Here is a 25,432-nt window from a genome sequence, read left to right on the forward strand (position 1 = left end):
ACTCAGGAGGCTGAGGCAGGAGAATCACTGGAACCTGGGAGGTGGAGGTTGCAGTGAGCTGAGATCATGGCACTGCACTCCAGCCTGGGCAACAAAGTGAGACTCCAACTTAAAATAAATAAATAAATAAAATAAATATATATACATACACACAAATATATAAAATATATATATGTATTTTATATATATTAGAAAAAGGAAAAAATCATCATAATTGCAGATGATATGTTGCCTATACAGAAAATGCAAGAGAATCGGCCAGATGCAGTGGCTCACGCCTGTAATCCCAGCACTTTGGGAGGCCGAGGCGGGTGGATCATGAGGTCAGGAGTTCAAGACCAACCTGGCCAAGATGGTGAAACCCTGTCTCTACTACAAATACAAAAAATTAGTCGGGTGTGGTGGCAGGTGCCTACAATCCCAGTTACTCAGGAGGCTGAGGCAGAGAATTGCTTGAACCCAGGAGGCGGAGGTTGCAGTGAGCCAAGATCGCAACACTGGACTCCAGCCTGGTGACAAACCAAGACTCCATCTCAAAAAAAAAAAAAAAAGAAAAGCGAGAGTATCTAGAAACTATTAGAACTAATAAGAGCATTCAACAAAAGTGCTGGATATATTAATATGAAAAAAATCAGTACCATTTCAATATACCAGAAACAATAAATTAGAATATGTAATTCTTAAAGAGGAGTGATATCATCCAAAATACATATTATTAGCAAAGAGCTAGGAGTGTGAGCAGTGTGTGAGTAGCATTCCAAGAAACAGCTTGTAAACAAGTATATGTAAGTGCTTTATTACATGCATTACAGAGTGGTAACCATTTCCATTCACTGAATTAACACTGTTAACAACATAGTATATATATATACACACACAACAGTTGTATAAGACCTTTATGGAGAAAATTATTAAAATTTTTGAAAGTCATAAAAGATCTTATACTTCAGTTTCAAGACAAGATGAAATAAAAGTACTTTTCCCTACTCTTTCTGCCAAGTACAGCTAGAAACCCTGAACATTATGCATAAGGCAGACATTAAGATGTCTCTGACAGGTAGAGAAAAAAGGGCAGACTGGTTAGGGACCTTGGGAACTGAGGCAATGTATTGGTGAGTTTCTTCTGTTCCCTTTTTGCCTCATATATCCCAGACTGGGTGCTAGAGAAGCTAGCAACCCAGTAATACCAACAAGCACAGACCAAAAAAATCCCCAACATAAGCCTGCTCTCGCTAGTCAATGTATCAGAAAAAGAACAACCGTATAGAACAGAACACCTTCAACAATAACTGCTCTCTACTCCCGGCAAATATCTACAGAAAAAAAAACCACTCCTATTCATGCCAGCAAAGGCTGAGTGGGGAGGCTGACTTTTCCCCTCCCTAGGCGGTAAGGAAGTATCCCAATCACCTAGCCAGTGTGGTGTGTTGGAGAGGGCCAAGTGGGAAGCTGGGACTGTAATAAATCCCCTCTCCACAGTGACAGTAAGGACCACATAGGGAGTTAGTTGTACGTCCATCTCCAGCTGGCAGTAATGAGGTGGTGCCTCTTCTTCCACCACTGGAGCAGTGTCAGAGGAGGCCTGCTAAAACAGAAGATTTCAATAAGAACCAGTTTCATAATGCAATACCCAAAATGTCAAAGTTGAATAAAAAATCACTTATAATACCAAAAGCCAGGAAAATCTCAGTTTGAATGAGAAAAGACATTCAACAGATGCCAAGACTGAAATGACACAGATATTACAATTACCTATCAACGATTTTAAAGCAGCCATCATAAGAACCTTTGAACAAGTAATTATAAATGCACTTGAAACAAAGGGCAAAAAATCTCAGCAAAGAAAACAGGAGATATAAAGAAAAACCAAATGGAAATTTTAGAATGAGAAAACAACCAAAATTTTAAAACTTCAATGGATGGGTCCAATAGCAAAATGGAGGAGATAGAGAAAAGAAGCAGTAAACTCGAAGATACAAAAATAGAAATTACCAAGGACAAACAACAAAGAGAAAGTAGACTGAAGAATATATATGAACAGAGCCTCAGGGATCCGTGGGACTATAACAAAGCATTCATGTCATCAGAGTCACAGAAGGAGAGGGAATAAAAGGTGAGGCTGAAGATGTATTCAAACAAATAGTGGCTGAAATTTACTCAAATTTGGCAAAAGACAAACCTACAGGTTCAAAAAACAGAGTAAATCCCAAATAGGTTAAACCCAAAGAAATCCAGGCCAAAACACATCATGGTCAAATTTCTGATAACAACAAAGAAAAAAAAATCTTAAAAGCAACCAGAGATAAACTATACCTTACTATAAAGGAAGAATAATCCCTGTGACTGTAGATTTCTCATCAAAATCTGTGGAGGTTACAAGGAAGTGACATATTTTTTAAGTACTGAAAGAAAAGAACTGCCAGCACAGAATTCTACAACCAACAAAAATATCCTTCTTAATGAAGGGAAAATCAGGACATCCTTAGATTCAGGAACACTAACAGAATTTGTCACTATCAAACTAACATTTTTAAAAATTATACTTTAAGTTCTAGGGTACATGTGCACAACGTGCAGATTTGTTATATAGGGTATACATGTGCCATATTGGTTTGCTGCACCCATCAACTTGTCATTTATATTAGGCATTTCTCCTAATGCTATCACTCTCCCAGCCCCCCACCCCCCGACAGGCCCTGGTGTGTGATTTTCCCCGCACTATGTCCAAATGTTCTCATTGTTCAATTCCCACCTATGAGTGAGAACATGTGGTGTTTGGTTTTCTGTCCTTGTGATAGCAAACTAACATTTAAAGAATGGCCAAAGGAAGTTCTCCAAACAGAAATAAGTGATAGAAGGAATCTTTGAGCATCAGGAATGAGAAAGAACAAAGAAAGAACAAAAAATATGGATAAATACAATAGGCTGTCCTCTTCTATTGATTTTTTAAAATTATGTTTGATGGTTAAAGCAGAAAGTAAAACATTGTCTGATAGTTTCCTCAATGTATGTAAACAAAATACTTAAGATAATTATAACCTGGGGAGAGTAAAGGAATAAAGTTGCTATACTTTAACTGGTAAAATGATGACACCAGTAGATTGTAATAAGTTATGTGTATGTCGTGTTAGACCTAGAGCAATCACAAAGAAAGAGACACAAAGAGATAACTCTAAAAATCCTGTAGATTAATCAAAATAGAATTCTAAAAAATATTCAAGTAACACACAGGAAGGCAAGAAAATGAAAATAGAGAAATAAAAAACAGAAAAAACAAACAGAAAACACTCAAACCAGAAACAACTAAAACGTCTCTCAACAAGTGAATGGGTTCAACCAACTATAGTACATCCACACCATGAAAGAAAAGAACTGCCAGCACAGAATTCTACACCCAGCAAAAATATTCTTCAAAATGAAGGGGAAATCAAGACGTACTCAGATGAAGGAAAACTAACAGAATTCATCACTAGCAGACTCGGCAATAAAAAGGAGTAACTATTGACACACACAGCAACTTGCATGAATCTCCAGGGAATGAAGAAAGGTAATCACAAAAAGCCACATACTGTATTCCACTTATATAACATTCTTGAAATGACAAAATTGTAAGATGAAGACGAGATTAGTGATTTCTGGGGGTTAGAGATAGGGTGGGGTGGGTGTAACCATAAAGGTAGCATGAGGGACATCTTTGTGATGACGGAATAATTCTGTATCTTTTTTTTTTTTTAGACGGAGTTTCACGATTGTTACACAGGCTGGAGTGCAACGGCGTGATCTCAGCTCACAGCAACCCCGCCTCCCAGGTTCAAGCAATTCTCCTGCCTCAGCCCCCCGAGTAGCTGGGATTACAGGCATGTGCCACCACACCTGACTAATTTTGTATTTTTAGTAAAGAAAGGGTTTCCCCATGTTGGTCAGGCTGGTCTCGAACTCCTGACCTCAGGTGATCCGCCCGCCTCGGCCTCCCACAGTGCTGGGATTACAGGTGTGAGCCACCACGCCTGGTCTTCTGTATCTTATACAAATCTACACCTGTGATAAAAATGGCATAGAATTATATACACACATATTGTACCAATGTCGAATTCCTAGTTTTGATACTGTACTCTAGTTATGTAAAATATAATCATGGGAGAAAATAAGTGAATGGTACAGGGGGCCTCTCTGTACCATATTTGCATCTTCCCATGAATCTATAATTATATTGAAATAAAAAGTTTAGAATAAAGTAACCTCAAAAAGGAGATACATAACATGTTCATGTATGGGAAAGCTCAACACAAATATGGCAATTTTCTTTAAATTGGTCTATAAATTCATGCAAGTTCAACCAAAATCACAACAGGATTTTTCTGGATTTTGACAAGCTAATTTACACAGAAGATTTACACAGAGAATAAGATTTTAACAGAATAGTAAGGCATCAAGAATATACAAGACAATTGTGAAGAAGAGTAGTGAAGGGCACATAGTTAAGGCTTATTATAATGTTATGACAATTAAAACAACATAGGCCAGGCGCAGTGGCTCATGCCTATAATCTGAGAACTGTGGGAGGCCAAGGCGGTCAGATCACTTGAGGTCAGGAGTTTGAGACCAGCCTGGCCAAAATGGCGAAACCCCATTTCTACTAAAAATACTAAAATTAGGCAGATGTGGTGGCATGCACTTGTAGTCCCAGCTACCAGGAAGCCTGAGGCAGGAGATTCACTTGAACCCGGGATCATGCCACTGCACTCCAGCCTGGGAGACAGAGTGAGACTCCATCTCAAAAAATAAAAAATAAAACAATATAGTATTGGCAGATGGATAAACAAATAGACCAGTGGAATATAAAAAGGGCCTACGGCCGGGCGCGGTGGCTCAAGCCTGTAATCCCAGCACTTTGGGAGGCCGAGACGGGCGGATCACGAGGTCAGGAGATCGAGACCATCCTGGCTAACACAGTGAAACCCCGTCTCTACTAAAAAATACAGAAAAAATAGCTGGGCGAGGTGGCGGGCGCCTGTAGTCCCAGCTATAGGGAGGCTGAGGCAGGAGAATGGCGTAAACCTGGGAGGCGGAGCTTGCAGTGAGCTGAGATCCGGCCACTGCACTCCAGCCTGGGCGACAGTGCGAGACTCCCTCTCAAAAAAAAAAAAAGAAAAGAAAAAGAAAAGGGCCTACAAACAACTCAGATAAGTCTATGAGAACTAGGTAAAGGACAGAGATTGATTATAAATCATGGAGGATATGATATAGACTATTTAATAAATGGTATTGAAAGTATCCATGTGATAAAAGATACAATTAGATAACTTATTCAAACCCTACATAAAAATCAATTCAAAATGAATTAAAGACCTAACTGTTAAAAGCAAAATTTTACAACATTGTGATGCAAATATAGAATACCTTTATGACCTCAGAATAGAAGAATTCGTTAATCACACACACAAAACTTATAAATTTCAATAGAAAAGACTGATAAATGTGACCACATTAAACATTATAATGTCTATAAGAAAAAATGACAGTATGAAGTTAAAGATAAGCCAGATAGTGGGAGAAGATGCTTGCCACACATATAACTGAAAAAGAAACAGAGTCAAAAAAGACATAAAATAAATGCTATAAGTCAATTTTAAAAGGCAATCAACACAATGGAAAAAGGGGCAAAGAATACCAACAGACAACTGGCAGAAGACACTGGAATGGTCTAGAAATATATGCAAAGATACTTAACCCCACTAGTACTCAAGGAAATTAAAACAACAACAAAACAAGATACTGTCTTTACTCATCAGACAAGCAAAAATTAAAACCCAAAAGTTGTCAATGGTATGGTGTCATGGGAGCTCATACACGACTGATGAGACTGTCATTCAGTAGAGCCACATTGGAGAGCAACCTGCCAGTACCCAGAAAAACTAAAAGTATGTGTAGTCTTTAACCCAGAAATCTTACTTTCTAAAAGGTACATACTCTAGAGAAATTCCAATCCAGCGTGCAAAGACACACATACCTCAGTGTTTACTGCAAGTTGTTTGTTTCTAATACTAAAAATTTGGAAATAAACATCCGCCAAAGGAGGAATGAATAAATTAAATGTGCCGTGGTTGTACTATAGCTTACTGTTCAGCAGTAAGAATGAACTAGACCAATAGGCACCCACATGGACTGATCTCAAGAAAATAATGCTAACTTTAAAAAAAATACAAAAGTATATCATAGTGGAAGAAAACATACCAAATTAATGAAAATTAGTTGACTGGAGGCAGGAGATAAAGGGGGCCTCAACTTTTCCTGTAGCACTTTTTTTTTAAATTTAAAAAGAATGGAAGACAAAGTAAATACAGTAGTGTATTTCTCCTCTGCATGGTGAGAACACAAGTGTTTGCTATATTCTTCTCTGCACTTTTCTGTATTTTAAAAATTCTCAATATAAATGAAAGGTGTGTTAAATACTCAGTTTGGGATACCACTGTACTAAGATACTAATAACTCTGTATGTTAACCTACCCAGAGGCATTTTTTATTTTTAAAGAAGGCTGCAATATTTAATCCAAAAGTTGAGGCACTGTTGGATTTGTTGTCATTTATGAAGTGTGGGTTTCCAAGGTAAAGCTTCAAAGGGCATCATTTTCCTTCTATGTATTAGTCCTGCAATTTGATTAAGTTACCACCACTTTGACAGAATGATAGGCTTCCCTTAGGTTGGACAGCTCGGAGAGAGGGAACAGAGCACACTTCCCCACTCAATTATGCTTTCATTCTTTATAAATAACTCTGTTTTTAAAACAACACCACATAAAATAAAATTTAGAGCAAGATTTATAGAAACACGGACATTTAAGTGCAAATAAATTCCTTCAAATATTATCAAGCTCTTATTCTATCTTATTCATCAGCCTTGAGTAGATTTCACACAATTTAAATATTTCTTAGCTTGTCTGCAGAGTATCAAGGCTTGTCTGTGGCTTTGAGACTTCTACTCCCTTCACCCCAATCAACTCCACCAGTTGTTTAAACTGCTCAAATCTTTCTTCAGCCACAGTTTTTTAAGTGAGAGTCTTTTTATTGCTTTGGGCATGTTCCTTTGCCTAGCCAGTGCTCAGAATGTTAACTATCTAACTATTCAATTTCTCTCTGTCGCTTTACATGGAGGAGAAACTGGATTTCTGTTCCACACAGTTTGGCAAAGGCTAGCAGGGAGTGAGAGATTACAGCCAGATGTACATCTGCATGTCAGCAGCAAGAAGGTCTGGGATGGTGCTTTTTCAATCAGAAGGGAGTAGTCATTTTCCCTCTCTCTAAGGAGAGGGCCTCCTCCCTCCCATCAGATATTTGGCTGCTAGATGTTCACTGATTAATTACTGAGGTCGCATCTACACACAATTGGTTTCCTTAACAATTCCAGCAGGCTTCCAGCTCATTCTTGAATGTACTTCTTATTTTTAAAAGAACTATTGTCTTTTCCTGCAGCATACATTTGAAAAAGAAAATGAAAACTAGTTAAACAGAGCAAGGCATAGTTTGTAAACACATAAAAAGGGATTCTACCACAATTTCTAATATTAGAAAATCAAGCAGCAGTAGGAGAGTACTTTTAGGGGCAGGGAAAGAGTTCTAGTACCCTTCAAACCAGAACACCAAGCCCATCATTTATTACATTTTCATGAAAGGTGTCATTTCCAATATCTCCTGGTTAATTCTAGAAATCCATTTTATATTGGAAAGGTAAGGAAAAGCAGACACTCCTTCTCTGTACCCCAACAGCTCCCCATACCCCATCTGGCTCCCCAGTAGAAATAGCATATCAAATTCAATATTAGTAAGTTCCTTTTTCTAGTTTGACTCATGACTGAGAATTTCCATCTGTTTTTCAAGACAGATAAATGTGGTCCCAGCACCATCACTCCATGAAACCTAACCTGGAAGCTACCTCTTGGGTCACATTCTCATTTCTAAGAAGCTGAACGTGCAACACAGCCAGTGCTAGAAGTACTTGATTCTGAGAAGTATAATTACAGGTTCTCCAAGACAGGTCAAATTCACAAGCATGGGTTGACAGTCGCTACTTTACCTAAGATCACATCTCTGTACTTGGGGAAATACTGGAACCCGATAAACAAGCAGTAGCTCTGCATTACTGACAATTAGATCTGCAAAATTTGGGGGCCAATCCAGCTGAAACTGTGTTTACTCAAGCTCTGAAAAGTCACATCTACCCATCCTGCCTCTCCAGGTTCATCTCTCTCCACTCTCACACATAACACACACCTTGTAGGCCACTCTGACAATCCTAAACTATGTTATAACTGACAGATGATGTGCACATGCATGACACACTCCCATGAGTGTCCTTGGGGAATCCACTTGGCATGGCAACTATTAATTGGACCCTTTTCTCTAACTCTCATTAAAACAAACTGAAATGCAAGCAGGTGAGAGTGATGCTATTATTATAAAGATAACCTTGAATCCACTCTAACTTACAACTAAAGTAAATTATTCAGCAACTCAGGTACATTAACTATTATCAGTAACAAATTATTTGTGTCACACTTTCCAGCCAATCACAATACATCAGCTGTGGTTGACAATGGCTACCCTTGTCCTATCAGTGACCTGCTCTCTCACGCCTCTGCCGATGCTTTTCCCCCGTTCCCCAAAGGTCCCAAACCCCATATGGTAAGTCCGCAAAAAAGTCTGTTGATGGATTGAATAAATGAATGAATGAAGAGCTTCCGACCTCAGATAAGCCTCACATTGCATTTGCAACACTCATACATTGGGCTGCAGCCATGCACCGATGAAAAATAATATTCTGTTACGAATAGTAAAGTCCACTGTGATTATGGGCAATTTTCTTAACCAGAAAGCATTGAGTAGTAAGATGCTTTGCAGCTGTACATTTTTATTAAAGGCTGTTTAAATAAACATGAAACATATTTGCCGGGAGAAGGTAAAAAGACAGATGCAAATTTCAGTCACAAAATAGGTACATTCATTATTTTTTGCATTTGCTTTAAAATGTGCCCCTAAAACAGCAATTACCCTTAGATGTCATATTTGACCAGCGATAGGGACCAGAAACAGTGACTTAATTTGGGCAGGAGTTCGCTGGGACATAATATGGCTACTGTGCCTGGAGTCTTTCTTGGTCATAAAAGCAGTAAGGAAGTATGACATAATGGTGTGATGGTAAATCACAGCCTAAGCCATTTTGGTTGGCAGAATTTGAAAGACAAATAAACATTACTTCAGGAGCAGAGAAGACGTGCCTAATTACCTCCGTGCCTAGGCTGGGATCCCTGCGGCTTGTGTCGTTCCTGGACTCAGGTGTGTCTACACGGCCAGGGTCCACGTGTACAGGGTCCGGATGATCCCGTGAAGAGGTTGGTCTGGTAGGGATGTAGGGACTGGCAGCCCCACCTCCACAACCTCCTCTCCAGGGAAATCAGGCAGCTGGAACCGAATGAGAAGGGCAGCCTTGAGGGGCCCCTTGTAGCCTGGAAGGAGTGGGATTGGAGGAAGAGAAGAGGCTGGTCCCACCCACTCTGCCTTGGAAGTGGTGGGGAGTTGAAGAGCTGATTGCACTTGCAAATCTCTGCAATTTTTACCTCAGGCCAGTCCAAATTACCTCCTCCTTCCCTTTTGTGGTCTCTCAGCCAGGCTATCTATAGCTGTGGCCCAAGTGGGCTTTGGGGCTCACCTAGGGATGGAGCCTACTCTCCTTGCTTGTTGCATTTTCAGAGCTGAAAAACCTCCAACTTTTGTATTTTTTGTTTTACACTGACAGCCCAGGCCATTCTCCTCTCTCTCCTTTCCTGCTTCTCTCTCTCTCTCCATCCCCCCCATCCCTCTCCCTCTCTCTCTCCCCTTCCCCTGTATGGAAACTGGCTGCCTTCTCATAGTGGAGTGGAAAATAGAATCCCAGGCTTTCACCAGGGCACTGACCTGTCATGGCTTTTCTCATATATATACTCCCAATCCATCCAAAATTGCAGTAAACACATGTAACATACAATTTACCGTTTACCATTTTAACCATTTTAAGCGTACGATTCAGTGGCATTCAGTACATTCGCAATGTTGTGCCACCAGCGCCACCCTCCATCTCCAGAACTTTCATCTTCTCAGACAGAAACTCTGTACCCATCAAGCATTAGCTCCCCATTCCCCTCTTTCCCAGCCCCTGGCAATCCCCATTCAACTGTCTGTTTCTATGAATTTAACCACCCTAGAAACTTCATGTAAGTGGAATCATGCAGTGTTTGTCTTTGTGTGACTGGTTTATTTCACTTAGCATAATGTCCTCAAAGTTCATCTGTGTTGTAATATGCATCAGAATTTCCTTCCTTTTAAAGGCTGAATAGTATTCCATTGCATGTGTGTACCATGTTTTGTTTATCCAGTCATCTGTCGATAGACATTTGGGTTGTTTCCACATTTTGAACTCACCTTTGAACTGTGTAAACATTAGGAATGCACACCCAAAGTGCTGAACATTTCAGGAAGAGAATGAGGTATCCCATCCTCCTCTCTCCACAATCCTCGTCTTTGATCATCACACCCCTCCATGTATATTGATAACATGGATCAGTTGCTAAGCACTTGGCACACTTTATGGCATGTAATCCTCACAACAATGCACTGAGGTAGGTGTTATCCTCATTTGACAGAAGGTTATACTGAGACTCAGAAAAGCTAAGTAACTTGCCCAAAGTCAAACAGTTATAAGTAGCAGAGCTGAGATTTGAAACTGTCACTCAGGCTTGTCTGACTCCAAAGCCCACTCTAAACCACCACTCTAGTGCCTACCCAAAGCCCAGGGTCCCTATGCCACCAGTCTCTACTTGCTTCTAGTTTGGGGTTAGGTTGGTTTTTAAGAAAAGTGGAGCTGGCTATAAACACTGACAAACCACTGGCCACGTGCACTTGGAAGGGTCCTTCAAATCTTCAAATCCTGCCCACGGCCCCCCACCTCCCCGACACACTGAGTTCTGAAACCGTTCTACCTTGGGCTACTGCTATTCAAACCGAGCAGACAGCATTACTGAAATGCTGGGATTTGTTTTAACCTTGTTTGTCAATTAGCAGAAAGACTGACCTAGAAGACCAGGGATTTCATTTGTGTCCTTGGATCGGTAGCTCTTTCACAAGCTATTTGTTTCCCTCTCCTGGGGCCCTCTGCTCTTGTCTGCCTTGAATGGACTAATTAATTACCAAGAAGCCCGGCATTTTGAAATGCTAAAAGAATTAAGCTAGAGGCTGTTGGCAGATGTTTACCTGTTAGTGTCTTAGATACCTGAGTGACACTAGGTTCCACTAAGAGGAAGAAGACCTGAAGAATTTTGTGGCTGAGACTGGGGGGTGTGTGTTAGGGAGGGGTGCCCCTGGAGGTGGGAGAAGGCCCAGTGGGGCAGGAAAGTTGCAGACATAAAACACAAACTTCCCTGCCTCAGTTTTGCCAGGAGATGGCTGAGTGCACAGCTCACTCTGACACTGCCCCAAAGGCCGGCCAGAGTGGCCACGCACATGCTGGTCCTCTGGGCAGCAGCAGGCCCAGCTGGGTAAACAGAAGTGCAGGAGCAAAACAAGCCAATCAATCACAGCACAGCTCCAGCCTGCCCCAGTCCCCTCCTCCCCTTTCCTTTCCAGCTCCCCCGGGTCTCTCTAGCAAGCAAGTGGGCCCAGGTGGCCTTTGATCGTCTCCTTTGCTCTTTACAAGGGGGAAATGTATCTATAGGAAGAGTGAGCTCAGCCCCACCTGTGACCCACCCCCAGGGTTCCTTGCGGGGAACCAGGAGCTTCACACATTCAGCTGCTAATGGTAAAAAAGACAGGCAGACCTGGGATGCTTGAAAAACTTAGTGTTGGCTTATGGTTAGGAGGGCCTGGGGTGGTTGACCTTCACAGGGTTACAGAGATCAGTAGGGCATGTTATCCTTCTCAAACACTGGAGCATGGGCTATAGCCTATACTAAGCACACAGAGCCCTGTCAGGGTTGAGCTGAAACTTTGCCATTGCCTGTTTGCCTTGTGGCTTGAGTTTTTCATACACTCCCTGTGTTTAAGCGTGGAGCTCCCACATTTTTGAGATCCCTCATCCTGCTAGCAAATGGATGTATTATCCAGTGTCAGGTCACTGATTCCCAGAGGGCCTTCCTCCAGAAGCCCACACAGTGTCATGTTCTACTGGGCAAAGATCTTCTGACTGCTGTATCCCCAGGGCCTAGAACCATGCTAACACAGAATCTGTGCCGATTTTTAAACACTAGTTGAGTGAATGAATGAACTGGCATAGCGTAACGGTTAAGAGGTTAGTCTCTGGAGTCAAACAGACCGGAATTCCAGCCCAGTTCTGCCAATTTGACCTTGAGAAAGTTTACTTACCTTCCCTTGGCCTTGGTTCCTTGTCTGTAAAATGAGAATAATAGTACATAACAAGACTATTGTGGGAATTAAAAGAGATAATGCACGGAATGCACTTACCCAGTATCTCACCCATAAGTCCTCAGTAAAATGATGGCAATTTTCATTATCTTGTATACCAACTCCAAGCAATTGGCCCAGGCTGCTGGGAGTGCCGACCTGAGGATTCTGTGGTCTAAACCCGACTCAGTGAAAAAGAGTGCTTACTCTAAGGCCTGCTATGGGTAAAGATGGTAGAAATAGGAAGGCACCTGCTGGGTACATGTGCGTGCTGGGTACGTGTGCGTTCTGGGTAGATGGCCAAACCCAAACCATTTGGAGTAGTCTTCAAGGAGAACTACATTGCGTACATATGACAAGTAGCTTTTTTCTTGAGTCAGAGTCTTGCTCTGTCACCCAGGCTGGAGTGCAGTGGTGCAATCTCGGCTCACTGCAATGTCTGCCTCCTGGGTTCAAGGGATTCTCCTGCCTCTGCTTCCCGAGTAGCTGGAATTATAGGTGCATGCCAAAAATTAGCCCTACTGATTTTTGTCTTTTCAGTAGAGACAGGTTTTCACCATGTTGGCCAGGGTGGTTCACAACCTCCTGACCTCAAGCCTCAGCCTCCCAAAGTGCTGGGATTACAAGCTTGAGCCACTGCACCCAGCCAGACAAGTAGCTTTTATCAGCCACACATGTGGGAGTGAGGAAAGAACTTTGCCTTTAGTGGGGACTGTCCCCCAGAGTGAGGTCTGTCTCCTAAAATTCTAGAGCCATTCATTAGCCCATTACTTGCCTAAGGGTTGGAAATAGCATTCTGATTCTCACAAAGAGCCCCCAGTCTGAGTCTGTTGTCAACAAAGAGGCAGGCCCCAATGAGCTGTCACTCCCCTAGTCCTTAGTGGAATCTTTGCTCTGTAAGCAGAATAGCTGCCTCGCCATGTGCTTGAATTTGTCAAATGTCACACACTCTATTTCAAACATGTGAGATTTGACATCATGTGAGCAATATTGCACTCATTTCCAACCCTATTTGAACTTCAAAGGGCATGTCAGCCACACTGGCCCTACCTAAATGTGTGACACTTTTGATCAACTGGTACCTGATGGCCAAGAAGACTTAGAGGCCCATGTGTAATTAGAAGTGGAGCCCAGAAAGGGAATTTTGATTAAAGGTAAATGAACTCAAGTCTTGGAAAGTTTGAGTTTAACTGGAAACACAAAGCACATGAGGTCAGAGCAAGTCTTAAATTCTCTATCTGAAAACACTCCAATGACATCACCTTGCATCTGGGAGTGTCCTTGGGGTCTGGAGAAGTGAAAGCCAGAAAGCCTCCCTGGAGAAAAAAAAAAAAAAAAATTCCCCAGAATCTCTCCAGAGACTTAGCTCCTAACAAAGCTGTGGAGTGGGCTGTAAGGCGTACTGTGAGGGTGGGGGTGTCACCTTTCTCTTCCCACTCCCTGATCCTGCTTCACCAAATAACAAATTTGCCCATGGGCATTACTTGAAAAGTACATAAAGATCACCCTGCTCTCCAGAAGTACCTCCTTCTTGGACTTCAGTGAGTCACCATTTTTACAGCTTTGGGGCTTGACATTCCTCACGTTCAGGGAAATTGGACAGGATAACTTAGGGAGGTCTTAGCAAACAAGAGCACGTGGCTCAAGCAAGTGGATGCCATCTGGCCAGTTAAGTAAGGCTTGCAAGCAAGGGACACCCAACAGGAAACCAATTATAAAAGTAGTCTCAGGGCCTGCAGCCCCGCCTGGAGGGAAGAGATCTTAGAGATATCCTAGGGCCTGGCTACTTGAGGCCACCAGGGCCTGGATATAGCAGCAGAAAGGGGAGATTTGAGGGCAAAAGAAACAAATGTTTATATTTTGCCTGGAGCCATCCTGGGCAGTCGTCTTTTCATAGCCCCCCTTCTCTAGCAGAAGGAGGGGAGACAGTTGAAAGAGTGCCCTCTTCCTTTTCCATGCTCACCTCCCTTTCTTGCCAAATGCGGGAGGTTCAAAAGGGGCCTGTGAATAATTGTGTTGGACAGGCTGCTGACTGACTGCTGACTGATAAAGAATTTGTGATAGTCATTTTCTAAATAGAGGATATTTCACCCAAACCCTTTTCACCTCACACCTGGGCAAAAAATATTCAGAACAGGCAAATACATAGAGACAGGAAGCAGATCAGTGGTTGCCGGGGGGGAGGGGAGAATGACGGCTTAGTGTGTATGGGGTTTCCTTTTGTCGTGCTGAAAATGTCTTGAAACTGCATAGTGGTAAGTATTGCACAACATTGTGAACATAACAAACGTCATTGAGTTGTACACTTTGAAATTGTTGAAATGGTGAATTTTATGTTATGTGTATTTTATCACACAAATACAAAAATTCTCAACAAAATACTACAAAACTGAATCCAACAACAAATAAAATGAATTATGCATAATGACCAAATAAGATTTTTCCTAGGGATGCAAGGTTGGTTCAACATAAGAAAATCAGTCAATGTAGTATGCTGCATTAATAGAAAAAAAACTACCTGTTCATCTCCATAGACGCAGAACAAGTCTTTCACAAAATTCAATATTCCTTCATGATAAAAGCACTCAATAGGCCAGGCGAGGTGTAATCCCAGCACTTTGGGAGGCCTGTAATCCCAGCACTTTGGGAGGCCAAGGCGGGAGGATCACTTGAGGTCAGGAGTTTGAGACCAGCCTGGCCAACATGGTGAAACCCCGTCTCTACTAAAAATACAAAAATTAGCTGGGTGTGGTGGCGGGCACCTGTAATCCCAGCTACTCAGGAGGCTGAGGTGGGAGAATTGCTTGAACCCAGGAGGTGGAGGTTGCAGTGAGCTGAGATCGTGCCACTGCACTCCAGCCTGTGCGACAGAGCAAGACTCCGTCTCAATGAAAAACAAACAAACAAAAAAACACTCAATAAACAAGAAATAGAAAGTAACTTTTAATCTGGTAAAGAACATCTATGAAAAACCCACAACTAACATCAAAATTTAATGGTATAAAACTGTAAGATTTCCACCTAAGATCAAAAACAATACAAGAATGTCCACACTTACCACTTCTATTCAATATTGTACTGGAAGTTCTAGCTGGGCTAAATAGGCAAGATAAAAAAATTAAAGACATCCAGATCGGAAAGGAAGAAGTAAAAATATCTCTATTTGCAGGTGCCATAACCTCAGTCAGAAAATCCTAAAGAAACCACAAAAATCTATTAGAGCTAATAATCAAGTTCAGCAAGGTTGCAGGATGCCAGAAAACACAACAATCAATTCTATGACTAAGCACTAACAATGGACAACTTGAAAATCAAATTAAGAAAACAATTCTATTTGCAATAAAATAATAAACTAATTAGAAATAAATTTAACAGATGAAGTGCAAAACTTGTACACTGAAAACTACAAAACACCATTGACAGAGAATAAAGAAGACCTTAGTAAATGGAATGACATTTCTTGTTCATGGATTAGAAGACTTAATATTGCTAAGATGGCAGTACTCCCCCAATTGTTCTACGGATTCAATGTAATCTCTAGTAAAATCTCAGCTGGCTTTTTTTTTTGGCAGAAATTGACATGTTGATCTTAAAATGTACACAGTAATGCAACAGACCCAGAACTAAAAGTGTAACAACTAAAACTAAAACTCAGAAGAAAACATAAATGTAAATCTTCCTTACCTTGGATTAGGTAAGAAATTCTTAGGACGACAGGACAACAAACACTCAAGTGACAAAGGAAAAAAAAGAGAGATAAATTGGATTATATGAAAATGAAACACTTTTATTTTGTTTTTTGAAACAGGGTATCGCTGTGTCACCCAAGCTAGAGTGCAGTGTCACAATCATAGCTCAATGCAGCCTTGACCTCCTGGGCTCAAACCATCCTTCCACTTCAGCCACCTTAGTAGCTGGGACCACAGGAGTGTGCCACCACACCCAGCTAAATATATATTTTTTTATTTTTTGTAGAGATGGGCTCTCACTATCTTGCCCAAGCTGGTTCTCAAACTCCTGGGCTCAAGCGATCCTCCTGCCTCAGCATCCGGAAGTGTTAGGATTACAGGCATGGGCCACTGTGCCTTCCTAGCATGAAACACTTTTGTACTGCAAATTAAACCACCCAGAAAGTGAAAAGGCAACATGCAGAATGGGAGAGAATATTTGCAAGTCATATATCTGATAATGGACTTGTATCTAGAGTATCTAGAATTCTCATGACTAAATGATAAAAAGACAAATAACCTAATTAAAAATGGGCAAAGAATCTGAAGAGGTATTTCTCCAAAGAAGATAAACAAATGGCCAATAAGTACATGAAAAGATGCTCAACATCATTAGCCATTAAGGAAAGACATATCAAAACTACAAAGAGATACCTAGTGAAGACATCTATTAGGATGTCTGTAATCAAAAAGACAGGCCGGGCACGGTGGCTCACGCCTGTAATCTCAGTGCTTTGGGAGGCTAGGGCAGGAGGATCACTTGAGGCTAGGAGTTTGAGGCCAGCTTGGGCAACATAGCAAGACCCCATCTCTGAAAAAAAAATTAAAAGATTAGCCAGGTATGGTGGCGCACACCTTGTAGTTCCAGCTACTTGGGATGCTGAGGATTGCTTGAGCCTAGGATTTTGAGGCTACAGTGAGCTATGATCGCTGCCACTGCACTCCAGTCTTGGCAACAGAGTGAGAACTTGTCTCTTAAAAAAAAGACAAGCCAGGCTTGGTGGCTCATATCTGTAATCCCAGCACTTTGGGAGGCCGAGGCGGGTGGATCACAAGGTCAGAAGCTCAAGATGAGTTTGGCCAAGATGATAAGACCCCGTCTCTACTAAAAATACAAAAATTAGCCAGGCATGGTAGCATGCACCTGTAATCCCAGCTACTCGGGAGGCTGAGGCAGGAGAATTGCTTGAACCTGGGAGCAGAGGTTGCAGTGGGCCGAGATCACGCCAGTGCACTCCAGCCTGGGTGACACAGCAAGACTCCATCTCAAAAAAAAAAAAAAAAAAAAGCAGATAATAACAAGGAAGTGTTGGTGAGGGTGCGGAAGAATTGGAATGCTCATACGTTGCTGATGGGAATGTAAAGTGGTGCAGCTATTTTGAGAATGTCTGGCATTTCCTCAAAAATCTATAAACACAGAGTTCCCATGCTACCCAATAAGAGAAATGAAAACATGTGCCCACTGAAAACCTTGTAAATCAATGTGTTCTTTTTATTATTTTAGAGATGAGATCTCTCTGTGCTACCCAGGCTGGGCTTGAACTCCTGGGCTCAAATGACCCTCCTGCCTCAGTCTCCTGAGTAGCTGAAACTACAGGCACATGTCATTGCACTCGGCATAAATGAATGTCTATAGCATTGCTATTCACGGATAGCCAAAAGATGGAAACAACTCAAATGTCCATCAGCTGACGAATGGATAATGAAAATCTGGTGTATCTATACAATGGAATATTGTACAGGTATAAAGAGGAATGAAGCACTGATTCATGCTACAATGTGGATAAACCTTGAAAACATTCAGCAAAGTGAAATAAGTGAAATAAGCCAGACACAAAAGGCCACATATTACGTGATTCCACTTACATGAAATGACCAGAATGGGCAAATCCAGAGGCAGAAAAATTAATGTTTGCCAGGAGTTGGGGCGAGGGGGAAATGGAGAGTGACTGCTAACACGTAACGAGTTTCTTTTTGGGGATGATGAGAATATTCTGGAATTGAATAGTAGTGATAGTTGTACAACTTTCTAAATATATAAAACCACTAATCATATAGTTTAAAGGTGTGCATTCTGTGGTATGTGAGTTATATCTCAATAAAAAATGGAAAAGTTATTTTTGTAGGGAGATAACTCTGATTTTTGGTTTATAGCCCAGAGGTTCATGGAATTACATGACAGTGCTATAATAAAACTTTTAAATTTTCTTGTTCTTATATAAACAAGTTTATTCAGCCCTTAAATACATTAAAAAATTAGAAATAGAATTGATGCTGAAAGGTGAGAGCCTACAGTCCAAGATACTCAGGAGGCTAAGGCACGAGGACTGTTTGAGCCCAGGAGTTTGAGTCCAGCCAGCGCAACATGAGACCTTGTCTCAAAAAAAAAAAAAAAAAAAAAAAAAGATGTGATGCTGAATACTGTCTCTAGCAATAAGTGTTATTTATCCTGGATACCTGAAAAGAAAATCCCATTCATTTCATTAAGAGAGATATTTAAATAAAAATTTACTTTTCACGAGGAATAATTATTTTTAAAAAAACTTTAAATATACTTGTTTTGATCACTGTGTATAATAATCATAATAATTCTAATAGTGCTTTATGATAAAAAGCAAGTATAAATCAATTTCAATTTATAAAGCATATTTTTTGTTACAGAGAAGTCACATAGGGTGAGCATTTTAAGCCTTACCTTTTAGGTATAAAAATGTACTACTTTTTTTTTTTTTTTTTTTTGAGACAGGGTCTCACTTTGTCACCCAGGCTGGAGTGCAGTGGCAGGATCATGGCTCAGTGCAGCCTCAACCTCTCAAGCTCAAGCGATCCTCCCAACTCAGCCTCTGAGTATCTGGGACAGTAGGCACGCACCACCACACCTGGTTGATTTTGTAAAATTTTTCTTTTGTAGATACAGGGCTCTCTCTATGTTGCCCAGAGTGGTCTTGACTCCTGGCCTCAAGCACTCCTCCTGCCTTGGCCTTTCAAAGTGCTGAGATTACAGACATAAGCCCCCCACTCCCAGCTAAAAATGTATTACCTTAAGATAAAATTATCTGAGGAAAGTGGACTAGAAATACAGATTCAAGGAGTAAAATGTTAAATGTTTAAAAAAATCTTCATATATTTTAAAATAAAATAATGGTGGGTAAAAATGACTTTGGTATTTAGATTCCATTGAATACTTTTAAAAGAGTGAAGTAATTGCATTTCAAATGCTGATATTTACAACAGATTGGAAATAAACATCTTTGCAACCATTTGCGCTTATAATTTTAAAATTGCATGATAAAAATGTTTAAGGGGACACAGTTATTAAAAGATCAGAGAGTGCTAAGAATGGCATAATATCACTTCCCTGATATTTCCCTCAAAAAACCTGTAACCTCAATCTAATCATGAAAAAAAACATAAAACAAATCTAAATCAAGGGACATTTTACAAAGTAGCTGACCAGGATCTTACAAAGTGTCAAAGTCACAAAAGACAAAGACTGAAGAACTGTCAAATTGAAGGAGGATAATGAGACATGACAATGCGATATCAGGTGGGATCCTAGACTGACTTCTGGAACAGAAAAAAAGACATTAGTGGAAAAGACTGGGAAAATGTAAATAAACTCTATGGTTTAGTCAATATTATTGTACCATTGTGGACTTCCTAGTTTTGATCTGGAAACTGTGCTATGGTTAACTCAGTTAACATTAGGGAAAGCTGGATGAAGGGTGTTAAGGAACTATCTATCTGCACTGATTTTTTTCCAACTTTCATGTAAATCTAAAATTACTTTGAAACAAAAAGTTTAAAAATCTCAAGGAAGTCTCAAGAAAAAAAAAAAAAAAAGTTGAAAGATCATTGAGTTACATGAGTAACAGTGACTATAAGATAAAAAGCAAATCACTATAGCTCTTCCCAGTTCTGAGACCTGAGAGAAACTCCTCCACCAGTTCCCTCACTGCGTGCCAATGTGATAAGTCCCTCAGAATCCTCTTGCATGAAATAGTGACAAGCAGCGTGCATTTTTCTTTCTGTGGGTCTGCATTGTGCACTGAGAGGATGCTCACATCTTCCTCAAGTGCACGTGTTCAATTTATTTTCTTTTTCAAAAGGGTGTTTTCCCTGATTACAAAAGCAATATAAACTTTTTATAGAAATTCTGGAAAACAAAGATAACTACAAAAAAGAAATTAAAAATGCCTGCAATTGCACCACCACAATGAGTATGTTGGGCTATTTCCTCCCAGTCTTTTTCCATGCATATATACATGATTTATGGGTTTTTTCTTTCAATAAAAACAAAACTTGGCTGGGTGCAGTGGCTCATGCCTGTAATCCCAGCACTTTGGGAGGCCAAGGTGGGAGGATCATTTGAGCCCAGGAATTCGAGACCAACCTGGGCAAGATGACGAAACCCCACGTTTACAAAAAACTACAAAAATTAGCTGGGCATGGTGGAGTGTGCCTGTAGTCCCAGTTACTTGGGAGGCAGGTGGGAGGATGGCTGGAGCCTGGAAGGCCAAGGCTGCAGTGAGCTGTGATCGTGCCACTGCATTCCAGCCTGGGTGACAGAGTGAGACCCTGTGTCAAAAACAAAACAAAACAAAACAAAAAAACCAATTCCCACTTTAATTGTAAACATCTCTCCACATCACTCCATATTTTTACCTTTCTGAGCCCCAGTTTCCTCAGCTGAAAAATAGGATTATAAAGTTGTTGTAAGGATTAAGTAGATTAATATTTGTAAAGTTCTTAGAATAATACCCGGTCTGCAGTAAGCTCTTAATAATTGTGAGCTATTATCATGAATGTCACTGTCACTCAGATTCCTTCTGAATGACCAACCATGTTTATATGGCCTGTGGGTCTTAGTTTAGTGTCATGGCTGTTCCCTCACTTCCTGTCCCCTCCCCTTACCCCCTCTCTTCACTGGAGTTTAGAATTTGCCCAAGGTTATATAGTGAGAGAGCTAGGCTCCCAACCTAGGTGGTCTGTGTAGGGAAGTAGTTCTCTAGCTTGAGCACGCATTGGAGTCACCTGGAGAGCTTGTTAAAACACAGATGACTGGGGCCTATCTCTAGTTTTTGATTCAGTAGGTCTAGAATGGGGCCCAAGAATTTGCATTTTTAACAAGTTCCCAGTGACACTGAGACTGCTGGTACCTGAACTACACTTTGAACGTCACTGATACATAGATTCTGCACTCTTAACTGCCTTACTATACTATCTAGGTCATTCCCCTGTGAAATCCTTTGTTGACTCCCTCATACCTTCAAGATAAAGCACAGATGCCTCCTTAAAACATGCAGGGCATGCCACGCACAGTGACTCATGCCTGTAATCCCAACACTTTGGGAGGCTCAGGTGGGTTGATCACCTGAGGTCAGGAGTTTGAGACCAGCCTGGCCAACATGGTGAAACCCTGTCTCTACTAAAAATATAAAAATTAGCCGGGTGTGGTGGCGGGTGCCTGTAATCCCCACTACTTGGGAGGTTGAGGCAGGAGAATAGCTTGAACCCAGGAGGCAGAGGTTGCAGTGAGCTGAAATCACACCACTGCACTCCAGCCTGGGTGATGGAGTGAGACTGTCTCAAAAAACAAAACAAACAAAAAACATGCAGGGCATTTCATGATCTGGCTTTATTTAAATTTCTAATCTAATCTCCTCTGGAACCCTCCATACACCCTATGTCCATCTTCCAAAGCTATTTTTCCATCTCAGAATGTATCAGAATATACCAGAAGCTCCTTCTGGCTTCTGTTCCTTCTCGCTAGGATGTTTGCACCCTCGCACACTCTCTTTGGCCAATGATGCTTGACAAATTTATTGTGCTTTAAGGTTAGAGATTCATCTCATGTACTACCTCTTGCTAGAAGCCTTACAAATTCTATTTCCTACCCCTACTCCAAGCTGGAGTGAGGGGTCTCCTTGCAGATCCAGCTCCCTGGCCTTCCCTCAGTCACACTCCTGCTCTCACACTACTGTAATTGTCTATACATTACTTTCCCTTATAATCAGGACCTGTTTTATTCATCTCAGTATTTCTAGTGCCTGACACTTGGTACATAATTGTTGAATGAATGTATAAGGTTGATGCTTAAGGAATATTTCAAGGACAAAATAACAATATTAAAAACTTCCTGGCCAGGCGCTGTGGCTCACGACTGTAATCCCAGCACTTTGGGAGGCCGAGGTGGGCGGATCATGAGGTCAGGAGATCGAGACCATCCTGGCCAACATGGTGAAACCCTGACTCCACTAAAATACAAAAAATTTTCCGGGCATGGTGGTATGTGCCTGTAGTCCCAGATACTCGGGAGGTTGAGGCAGGGGAATTGCTTGAACCCAGAAGGTGGAGGTTGCAGTAAGCCAAGATCATACCACTGTACTCCAGCCTGGTGACACAGCAAGACTCTGTCTTACAAAACAAAACAAAACAAAAAAAACTTCCTGGTGAAAATATGGAGTCAGGAAAGGCAAACTACCCATTGATCTAAGCCTGCCCCAGTGTCACAGAATTTACTGACCATATTTTATCCCATTGCCTATCTCCCTTTCCCCCTTTCTCTCCCTCCTCCTTATCCCCATCATGCTGGAGAAACTCTGCCCATGCTCCTCAGGCTATGTTACCAGTGCTTCTGGCCCAGTCTCTGATTACCTCCCAATTTCCTAAGGCTGCCTCCTTTGCTGTGGAGAGACAGCCTCACATAGGCACCCCTGTCTCTGGTAACACAACAGGACCTAGACAACTCCGGTTAGCAGGGGTGTGCTCCCCCTCCCTCAAAAGTAGGGAGGCTTGCAAATAGAAGGAAAGGGCTAGGGGCATCTCTCTCAAGTGACATGGATTTCCATTCTCCTTCTGGATTGTGGCTTATTTCACTTAAGAGGGAGCCTTTAACGCCTCATAGAAGAGTGGAATGGGATCTTCTCGCATGCCATGTAAATCTCTCATTTTTTTCTCATTCTGACATAAAGGCAGATAATGAATGCTGATTTGCCTTGTAATTTATGAGTTACTTGAACAGAGGTTGCTCAGTGAAGATCTAAGAGGCATCAAGACAAGCTTCATATTTATATATCGCTTCTCTTAATGACTGGCTTTAAGTTTCATCAAAAGAGTTGTGGGGCAGCCAAAGCAAACAGTAGGGGGAGTTATACTTTGCAAATTGTAGCTATGAGATAGGGCCTGCCAACTCTGGTAGAAGTTCAAACAGAATATGTCACTAAACAAATAAGTACTACAACAAGCAGCAACAACAACAAACCCTCAGGAGGACAGAGAATCTGATTTCCAGGATGCCACCTTATAATATTCAAAATGCCCAGTTTTCAACAAAAAACGTATGGGATCTGCAAAGAAATAGCCCATACACAGGAAAAGAAAACAATCAATAGAAACTGTCCCTGAGAAAGGCCTGACATTGGACTTTTCACACAAAGATTTAAATCAGCTATTTCAAATGGGTTCAAAGAGCGAAAGGAAACCATGCCTAAAGAACTAAAATATGAGAGTGATATCTCAATAGAAAATAGAAATAGAAATTATTTTAAAACAACGAAATAGAAATTTTTGAATTAAAAATATAATAACCAAAGTGAAAAATTCACTAAAGATGTCCAATGGTGGGTTTGAATGGGTAGAAGAAAGAATCAGCAAATTTGAAGATATTCATATCATCCAGTGTGAGAAACAGAAAGAAAAAAGAATGAAGAAAAATGTCAGAGCCTCAGACACCTGTGGGACACCATCCAGCATAACAATGTACACTTAATGGGAGTTTCAGAAGGAGAGGAGAGGAAGAAAGGAGTATAAAGAATGTTTGAAGAAATAATAGGCAGAATCTCCCCAAATTTGATGAAAAACATTAACCTACACAGCCAAAAAGCACCACTAACTCCAAGTAGGATGAACTCAAAAATGTCCATATCTAGATATGTCATAATCAAACTGTGACAAGCCATAGGCAAAGAGAATCTTATAAGCAGCAAGAGGGAAGTGACTCGTCACATGCAAAAGACCCCCAATAAAATTAACAGTTGATTTCTCATCAGAAACCATGAAGACCAGAAGCCAGTGTGATGACATATTCAAAGTGCTGAAAGGCAAACAACTGTCAACCAAAAATTCTATCCCCAACCAAACTGCTGTTTAAAATAAAGGAGAAATGAAGGCATTCCCAGCTAGACAAAAAGTGAAAGTTTGTTGCTAAGAGATCTTCACTACAAGAAATGATAAAGGGAACCTCTCAGGCTGAAATGACAAGACACCAGATAGTAGTTTGAATCCACAGGAAGAAAGAAAAGAACACCAGTAAATTTAATATTTAAAGGTAAATGTTAAAGATTTTAAGGTATTTTGAAACTCCCTTTTTTCCTATCTGATTGAAAAGACAATTGCATAAATCAATAATTATAAATCCGTGTTGATGGGCACACAATGTATAAAGATGTAATTATGATGCACATTTTATAGATGAGGAAACTGAGAAATAGGGAGGTAGTGTACCTTTCCCAACATCACACCTCAGTCAGGAGGCAGAGACGATATGCCTGCCTGATTACACAGCCCATGAGTTTAAACCCCTTGCTATGCTACTATGTAAGGAAGAGCCATGGGCCTCTCCACGTGGCTGCTAGTTAGGCTCTTGGAGGAAGCTCAAAACACCCTGCCTAAAAAGCTCCTTGAGAACAGTTCTTCCTTCATAGATTTCTCCTGTATTCCTCACAGTGTCCCCAGCACAGTGCTGGGCACACAACAGACACTCAATAATTCCAGTTGAATTAATTGAGTTTCTCTAAAGTGACCTACCTAGTTAAGGGACCTAAAAGAAGAGGTAGCTTTAGCAGAGAAATGATAAGATTAGATACTATTCATTAAGTGCTTCCCATTGTGCCCGGTACACAGACACTCTGCTAAGTGTTTATATGTATTCAAGTCATCTAGATTCACCCACCTAAGAACCCTGTGAATTATGTACTATTCCTATCTTGTTTTATAGAATGAGAAAACAGAGGCACCACGCAGTGAGTAACTTATGAAAGGTCCTACAGCTAGTAAGTAGCAGAGCTAGAACATGACCCCAGACAGTCTGACTCCAGAGCCCATGCACTTTCCATTTGACCATGTCAGGGGCAGCTGAGACTTTTCCAGCTATGGTTTCCAAACAGGGGACTGAAACTCGGAGCCAGGTGTATGATTTCAGGAGTGGCAGAACGGTGCCTTCTCTCAATCTCTCTTTATTAACCCACCCACCTGCTGGCTGATGCCTGAAATTCCAC

The 25,432-nt window shown here is 41.1% G+C and overlaps 1 protein-coding gene across 1 annotated transcript in view; it reads right to left on the bottom strand.

The window, feature by feature from the left end:
* The window catches only part of PLAC1 (placenta enriched 1), a 149,359-nt gene extending 139,548 nt beyond the window's left edge, over positions 1-9,811 (bottom strand). The window contains exon 1 of the mRNA XM_021932698.2: positions 9,281-9,811. The gene's annotated coding sequence lies outside the window, so the exon portion shown is untranslated. The remainder of the gene's footprint in view (positions 1-9,280) is intronic.
* Positions 9,812-25,432: the final 15,621 nt, after the last annotated feature.

The sequence above is a fragment of the Papio anubis genome, chromosome X (assembly GCF_008728515.1).
Source record: "Papio anubis isolate 15944 chromosome X, Panubis1.0, whole genome shotgun sequence".
NCBI classification, from domain to species: domain Eukaryota; kingdom Metazoa; phylum Chordata; class Mammalia; order Primates; family Cercopithecidae; genus Papio; species Papio anubis.